The sequence below is a fragment of the Pseudophryne corroboree genome, chromosome 6 (genome assembly GCF_028390025.1).
Source record: "Pseudophryne corroboree isolate aPseCor3 chromosome 6, aPseCor3.hap2, whole genome shotgun sequence".
NCBI lineage: Eukaryota > Metazoa > Chordata > Amphibia > Anura > Myobatrachidae > Pseudophryne > Pseudophryne corroboree.
Window position 1 is genome coordinate 38,723,610 of NC_086449.1, and position 7,500 is coordinate 38,731,109.

The 7,500-nt window shown below is 33.1% G+C and overlaps 11 non-coding genes across 11 annotated transcripts; all 11 read left to right on the forward strand.

The window, feature by feature from the left end:
- Nucleotides 1-434: 434 nt before the first annotated feature.
- On the forward strand, nucleotides 435-506 carry TRNAW-CCA (transfer RNA tryptophan (anticodon CCA)). Its single transcript has one exon. It is a non-coding gene; the product is annotated as a tRNA-Trp (tRNA).
- A 575-nt stretch (nucleotides 507-1,081) lies between these two features.
- TRNAW-CCA (transfer RNA tryptophan (anticodon CCA)) lies at nucleotides 1,082-1,153 on the forward strand. The gene has a single exon. It is a non-coding gene; the product is annotated as a tRNA-Trp (tRNA).
- A 573-nt stretch (nucleotides 1,154-1,726) lies between these two features.
- Nucleotides 1,727-1,798, forward strand: TRNAW-CCA (transfer RNA tryptophan (anticodon CCA)). Its single transcript has one exon. It is a non-coding gene; the product is annotated as a tRNA-Trp (tRNA).
- A 564-nt stretch (nucleotides 1,799-2,362) lies between these two features.
- Nucleotides 2,363-2,434, forward strand: TRNAW-CCA (transfer RNA tryptophan (anticodon CCA)). The gene has a single exon. It is a non-coding gene; the product is annotated as a tRNA-Trp (tRNA).
- Nucleotides 2,435-3,000: 566 nt separating this feature from the next.
- Nucleotides 3,001-3,072, forward strand: TRNAW-CCA (transfer RNA tryptophan (anticodon CCA)). The gene has a single exon. It is a non-coding gene; the product is annotated as a tRNA-Trp (tRNA).
- Nucleotides 3,073-3,646: 574 nt separating this feature from the next.
- On the forward strand, nucleotides 3,647-3,718 carry TRNAW-CCA (transfer RNA tryptophan (anticodon CCA)). Its single transcript has one exon. It is a non-coding gene; the product is annotated as a tRNA-Trp (tRNA).
- Nucleotides 3,719-4,291: 573 nt separating this feature from the next.
- TRNAW-CCA (transfer RNA tryptophan (anticodon CCA)) lies at nucleotides 4,292-4,363 on the forward strand. Its single transcript has one exon. It is a non-coding gene; the product is annotated as a tRNA-Trp (tRNA).
- Nucleotides 4,364-4,929: 566 nt separating this feature from the next.
- Nucleotides 4,930-5,001, forward strand: TRNAW-CCA (transfer RNA tryptophan (anticodon CCA)). Its single transcript has one exon. It is a non-coding gene; the product is annotated as a tRNA-Trp (tRNA).
- Nucleotides 5,002-5,575: 574 nt separating this feature from the next.
- On the forward strand, nucleotides 5,576-5,647 carry TRNAW-CCA (transfer RNA tryptophan (anticodon CCA)). The gene has a single exon. It is a non-coding gene; the product is annotated as a tRNA-Trp (tRNA).
- A 573-nt stretch (nucleotides 5,648-6,220) lies between these two features.
- On the forward strand, nucleotides 6,221-6,292 carry TRNAW-CCA (transfer RNA tryptophan (anticodon CCA)). The gene has a single exon. It is a non-coding gene; the product is annotated as a tRNA-Trp (tRNA).
- A 573-nt stretch (nucleotides 6,293-6,865) lies between these two features.
- TRNAW-CCA (transfer RNA tryptophan (anticodon CCA)) lies at nucleotides 6,866-6,937 on the forward strand. Its single transcript has one exon. It is a non-coding gene; the product is annotated as a tRNA-Trp (tRNA).
- Nucleotides 6,938-7,500: the final 563 nt, after the last annotated feature.

Below are 7,500 nucleotides of genomic sequence, written 5' to 3' on the forward strand. Positions count from 1 at the left end.
CATTCTGCTCATTTCTCATAATACTTATACAAAAAATACCCAGTTAATTGGACATCACCATATCTTGACATTGAAGCATACTCTGTACTCTTGGTTTCTTTATGATTAAGTTTTGTTTCATATTGCATCATTTCAATTCCGGTCACTTACAACTTCAAAATTTTACATAAGTGCTAACACCAACAATTACTTTATTTTGTAAGACATTTAGAAGTAATTTGATTTTTTTGATCAATTTTTCCTTTCAGCTTACTTATTTTGCTAAGAATAATGACTACATTTAAGGAAAGACAAACAGTCATATTCTTTGGTTATGGAAGCAAAGATGTGGGCTTGTTTGCTTATCAATAACCAAATTCTTGATTCAGTTTTTACAGAAAGTATATTTATCGTCTAAAGCACCGCAATCAGTAAACAAACCATTGCTCAAAAATGACCTCGTGGCGCAACGGTAGCGCGTCTGACTCCAGATCAGAAGGTTGCGTGTTCAAATCACGTCGGGGTCAATTACCATCTTGAAGATGAAATTTACCAAATGAAACACCATAAAAGAAACAAATTGCCAAGTCTGTCATCCACCTTCTGTAATGTGATATTTGCTCACAGGGATAACTATATCACCTGCACAGTTTCATAATAAATGCCCATTCTGCTCATTTCTCATAATACTTATACAAAAAATACCCAGTTAATTTGACATCACCATATCTTGACATTGAAGCATACTCTGTACTCTTAGTTTCTTTATGATTAAGTTTTGTTTCATATTGCATCATTTCAATTCCGGTAACTTACATCTTCAAAATTTTACATAAGTGCTAACACCAACAATTACTTTATTTTGTAAGATATTTAGAAGTAATTTGATTTTTTTGATCAATTTTTCCTTTCAGCTTACTTATTTTGCTAAGAATAATGACTTTACATTTAAGGAAAGACAAACAGTCATATTCTTTGGTTATGGAAGCAAAGATGTGGGCTTGTTTGCTTATCAATAACCAAATTCTTGATTCAGTTTTTACAGAAAGTATATTTATCGTCTAAAGCACCGCAATCAGTAAACAAACTATTGCTCATAAATGACCTCGTGGCGCAACGGTAGCGCGTCTGACTCCAGATCAGAAGGTTGCGTGTTCAAATCACGTCGGGGTCAATTACCATTTTGAAGATGAAATTTACCAAATGAAACACCATAAAAGAAACAAATTGCCAAGTCTGTCATCCACCTTCTGTAATGTGATATTTGCTCACAGGTATAACTATATCACCTGCACAGTTTCATAATAAATGCCCATTCTGCTCATTTCTCATAATACTTATACAAAAAATACCCAGTTCATTGGACATCACCATATCTTGACATTGAAGCATACTCTGTACTCTTGGTTTCTTTATGATTAAGTTTTGTTTCATATTGCATCATTTCAATTCCGGTCACTTACAACTTCAAAATTTTACATAAGTGCTAACACCAACAATTACTTTATTTTGTAAGACATTTAGAAGTAATTTGATTTTTTTGATCAATTTTTCCTTTCAGCTTACTTATTTTGCTAAGAATAATGACTACATTTAAGGAAAGACAAACAGTCATATTCTTTGGTTATGGAAGCAAAGATGTGGGCTTGTTTGCTTATCAATAACCAAATTCTTGATTCAGTTTTTACAGAAAGTATATTTATCGTCTAAAGCACCGCAATCAGTAAACAAACCATTGCTCAAAAATGACCTCGTGGCGCAACGGTAGCGCGTCTGACTCCAGATCAGAAGGTTGCGTGTTCAAATCACGTCGGGGTCAATTACCATTTTGAAGATGAAATTTACCAAATGAAACACCATAAAAGAAACAAATTGCCAAGTCTGTCATCCACCTTCTGTAATGTGATATTTGCTCACAGGTATAACTATATCACCTGCACAGTTTCATAATAAATGCTCATTTCTCATAATACTTATACAAAAAATACCCAGTTAATTGGACATCACCATATCTTGACATTGAAGCATACTCTGTACTCTTGGTTTCTTTATGATTACGTTTTGTTTCATATTGCATCATTTCAATTCCGGTCACTTACAACTTCAAAATTTTACATAAGTGCTAACACCAACAATTACTTTATTTTGTAAGACATTTAGAAGTAATTTGATTTTTTTGATCAATTTTTCCTTTCAGTTTACTTATTTTGCTAAGAATAATGACTACATTTAAGGAAAGACAAACAGTCATATTCTTTGGTTATGGAAGCAAAGATGTGGGCTTGTTTGCTTATCAATAACCAAATTCTTGATTCAGTTTTTACAGAAAGTATATTTATCGTCTAAAGCACCGCAATCAGTAAACAAACCATTGCTCATAAATGACCTTGTGGCGCAACAGTAGCGCGTCTGACTCCAGATCAGAAGGTTGCGTGTTCAAATCACGTCGGGGTCAATTACCATTTTGAAGATGAAATTTACCAAATGAAACACCATAAAAGAAACAAATTGCCAAGTCTGTCATCCACCTTCTGTAATGTGATATTTGCTCACAGGGATAACTATATCACCTGCACAGTTTCATAATAAATGTTCATTTCTCATACTACTTATACAAAAAATACCCAGTTAATTTGACATCACCATATCTTGACATTGAAGCATACTCTGTACTCTTGGTGTCTTTATGATTAAGTTTTGTTTCATATTGCATCATTTCAATTCCGGTAACTTACATCTTCAAAATTTTACATAAGTGTTAACACCAACAATTACTTTATTTTGTAAGACATTTAGAAGTAATTTGATTTTTTTGATAAATTTTTCCTTTCAGCTTACTTATTTTGCTAAGAATAATGACTTTACATTTAAGGAAAGACAAACAGTCATATTCTTTGGTCATGGAAGCAAAGATGTGGGCTTGTTTGCTTATCAATAACCAAATTCTTGATTCAGTTTTTACAGAAAGTATATTTATCGTCTAAAGCACCGCAATCAGTAAACAAACCATTGCTCAAAAATGACCTCGTGGTGCAACGGTAGCGCGTCTGACTCCAGATCAGAAGGTTGCGTGTTCAAATCACGTCGGGGTCAATTACCATTTTGAAGATGAAATTTACCAAATGAAACACCATAAAAGAAACAAATTGCCAAGTCTGTCATCCACCTTCTGTAATGTGATATTTGCTCACAGGGATAACTATATCACCTGCACAGTTTCATAATAAATGCCCATTCTGCTCATTTCTCATAATACTTATACAAAAAATACCCAGTTAATTTGACATCACCATATCTTGACATTGAAGCATACTCTGTACTCTTGGTTTCTTTATGATTAAGTTTTGTTTCATATTGCATCATTTCAATTCCGGTCACTTACAACTTCAAAATTTTACATAAGTGCTAACACCAACAATTACTTTATTTTGTAAGACATTTAGAAGTAATTTGATTTTTTTTGATCAATTTTTCCTTTCAGCTTACTTATTTTGCTAAGAATAATGACTACATTTAAGGAAAGACAAACAGTCATATTCTTTGGTTATGGAAGCAAAGATGTGGGCTTGTTTGCTTATCAATAACCAAATTCTTGATTCAGTTTTTACAGAAAGTATATTTATCGTCTAAAGCACCGCAATCAGTAAACAAACCATTGCTCATAAATGACCTCGTGGCGCAACGGTAGCGCGTCTGATTCCAGATCAGAAGGTTGCGTGTTCAAATCACGTCGGGGTCAATTACCATTTTGAAGATGAAATTTACCAAATGAAACACCATAAAAGAAACAAATTGCCAAGCCTGTCATCCACCTTCTGTAATGTGATATTTGCTCACAGGTATAACTATATCACCTGCACAGTTTCATAATAAATGCCCATTCTGCTCATTTCTCATAATACTTATACAAAAAATACCCAGTTAATTGGACATCACCATATCTTGACATTGAAGCATACTCTGTACTCTTGGTTTCTTTATGATTAAGTTTTGTTTCATATTGCATCATTTCAATTCCGGTCACTTACAACTTCAAAATTTTACATAAGTGCTAACACCAACAATTACTTTATTTTGTAAGACATTTAGAAGTAATTTGATTTTTTTGATCAATTTTTCCTTTCAGCTTACTTATTTTGCTAAGAATAATGACTACATTTAAGGAAAGACAAACAGTCATATTCTTTGGTTATGGAAGCAAAGATGTGGGCTTGTTTGCTTATCAATAACCAAATTCTTGATTCAGTTTTTACAGAAAGTATATTTATCGTCTAAAGCACCGCAATCAGTAAACAAACCATTGCTCATAAATGACCTCGTGGCGCAACGGTAGTGCGTCTGACTCCAGATCAGAAGGTTGCGTGTTCAAATCACGTCGGGGTCAATTACCATTTTGAAGATGAAATTTACCAAATGAAACACCATAAAAGAAACAAATTGCCAAGTCTGTCATCCACCTTCTGTAATGTGATATTTGCTCACAGGGATAACTATATCACCTGCACAGTTTCATAATAAATGTTCATTTCTCATACTACTTATACAAAAAATACCCAGTTCATTTGACATCACCATATCTTGACATTGAAGCATACTCTGTACTCTTGGTGTCTTTATGATTAAGTTTTGTTTCATATTGCATCATTTCAATTCCGGTAACTTACATCTTCAAAATTTTACATAAGTGTTAACACCAACAATTACTTTATTTTGTAAGACATTTAGAAGTAATTTGATTTTTTTGATAAATTTTTCCTTTCAGCTTACTTATTTTGCTAAGAATAATGACTTTACATTTAAGGAAAGACAAACAGTCATATTCTTTGGTCATGGAAGCAAAGATGTGGGCTTGTTTGCTTATCAATAACCAAATTCTTGATTCAGTTTTTACAGAAAGTATATTTATCGTCTAAAGCACCGCAATCAGTAAACAAACCATTGCTCAAAAATGACCTCGTGGCGCAACGGTAGCGCGTCTGACTCCAGATCAGAAGGTTGCGTGTTCAAATCACGTCGGGGTCAATTACCATTTTGAAGATGAAATTTACCAAATGAAACACCATAAAAGAAACAAATTGCCAAGTCTGTCATCCACCTTCTGTAATGTGATATTTGCTCACAGGGATAACTATATCACCTGCACAGTTTCATAATAAATGCCCATTCTGCTCATTTCTCATAATACTTATACAAAAAATACCCAGTTAATTTGACATCACCATATCTTGACATTGAAGCATACTCTGTACTCTTGGTTTCTTTATGATTAAGTTTTGTTTCATATTGCATCATTTCAATTCCGGTCACTTACAACTTCAAAATTTTACATAAGTGCTAACACCAACAATTACTTTATTTTGTAAGACATTTAGAAGTAATTTGATTTTTTTTGATCAATTTTTCCTTTCAGCTTACTTATTTTGCTAAGAATAATGACTACATTTAAGGAAAGACAAACAGTCATATTCTTTGGTTATGGAAGCAAAGATGTGGGCTTGTTTGCTTATCAATAACCAAATTCTTGATTCAGTTTTTACAGAAAGTATATTTATCGTCTAAAGCACCGCAATCAGTAAACAAACCATTGCTCATAAATGACCTCGTGGCGCAACGGTAGCGCGTCTGATTCCAGATCAGAAGGTTGCGTGTTCAAATCACGTCGGGGTCAATTACCATTTTGAAGATGAAATTTACCAAATGAAACACCATAAAAGAAACAAATTGCCAAGCCTGTCATCCACCTTCTGTAATGTGATATTTGCTCACAGGTATAACTATATCACCTGCACAGTTTCATAATAAATGCCCATTCTGCTCATTTCTCATAATACTTATACAAAAAATACCCAGTTAATTGGACATCACCATATCTTGACATTGAAGCATACTCTGTACTCTTGGTTTCTTTATGATTAAGTTTTGTTTCATATTGCATCATTTCAATTCCGGTCACTTACAACTTCAAAATTTTACATAAGTGCTAACACCAACAATTACTTTATTTTGTAAGACATTTAGAAGTAATTTGATTTTTTTGATCAATTTTTCCTTTCAGCTTACTTATTTTGCTAAGAATAATGACTACATTTAAGGAAAGACAAACAGTCATATTCTTTGGTTATGGAAGCAAAGATGTGGGCTTGTTTGCTTATCAATAACCAAATTCTTGATTCAGTTTTTACAGAAAGTATATTTATCGTCTAAAGCACCGCAATCAGTAAACAAACCATTGCTCATAAATGACCTCGTGGCGTAACGGTAGTGCGTCTGACTCCAGATCAGAAGGTTGCGTGTTCAAATCACGTCGGGGTCAATTACCATTTTGAAGATGAAATTTACCAAATGAAACACCATAAAAGAAACAAATTGCCAAGTCTGTCATCCACCTTCTGTAATGTGATATTTGCTCACAGGGATAACTATATCACCTGCACAGTTTCATAATAAATGCCCATTCTGCTCATTTCTCATAATACTTATACAAAAAATACCCAGTTAATTTGACATCACCATATCTTGACATTGAAGCATACTCTGTACTCTTGGTTTCTTTATGATTAAGTTTTGTTTCATATTGCATCATTTCAATTCCGGTCACTTACAACTTCAAAATTTTACATAAGTGCTAACACCAACAATTACTTTATTTTGTAAGACATTTAGAAGTAATTTTATTTTTTTGATCAATTTTTCCTTTCAGCTTACTTATTTTGCTAAGAATAATGACTACATTTAAGGAAAGACAAACAGTCATATTCTTTGGTTATGGAAGCAAAGATGTGGGCTTGTTTGCTTATCAATAACCAAATTCTTGATTCAGTTTTTACAGAAAGTATATTTATCGTCTAAAGCACCGCAATCAGTAAACAAACCATTGCTCATAAATGACCTCGTGGCGCAACAGTAGCGCGTCTGACTCCAGATCAGAAGGTTGCGTGTTCAAATCACGTCGGGGTCAATTACCATTTTGAAGATGAAATTTACCAAATGAAACACCATAAAAGAAACAAATTGCCAAGTCTGTCATCCACCTTCTGTAATGTGATATTTGCTCACAGGGATAACTATATCACCTGCACAGTTTCATAATAAATGCCCATTCTGCTCATTTCTCATAATACTTATACAAAAAATACCCAGTTAATTTGACATCACCATATCTTGACATTGAAGCATACTCTGTACTCTTGGTTTCTTTATGATTAAGTTTTGTTTCATATTGCATCATTTCAATTCCGGTAACTTACATCTTCAAAATTTTACATAAGTGCTAACACCAACAATTACTTTATTTTGTAAGACATTTAGAAGTAATTTGATTTTTTTGATCAATTTTTCCTTTCAGCTTACTTATTTTGCTAAGAATAATGACTTTACATTTAAGGAAAGACAAACAGTCATATTCTTTGGTTATGGAAGCAAAGATGTGGGCTTGTTTGCTTATCAATAACCAAATTCTTGATTCAGTTTTTACAGAAAGTATATTTATCGTCTAAAGCACCGCAATCAGTAAACAAACTA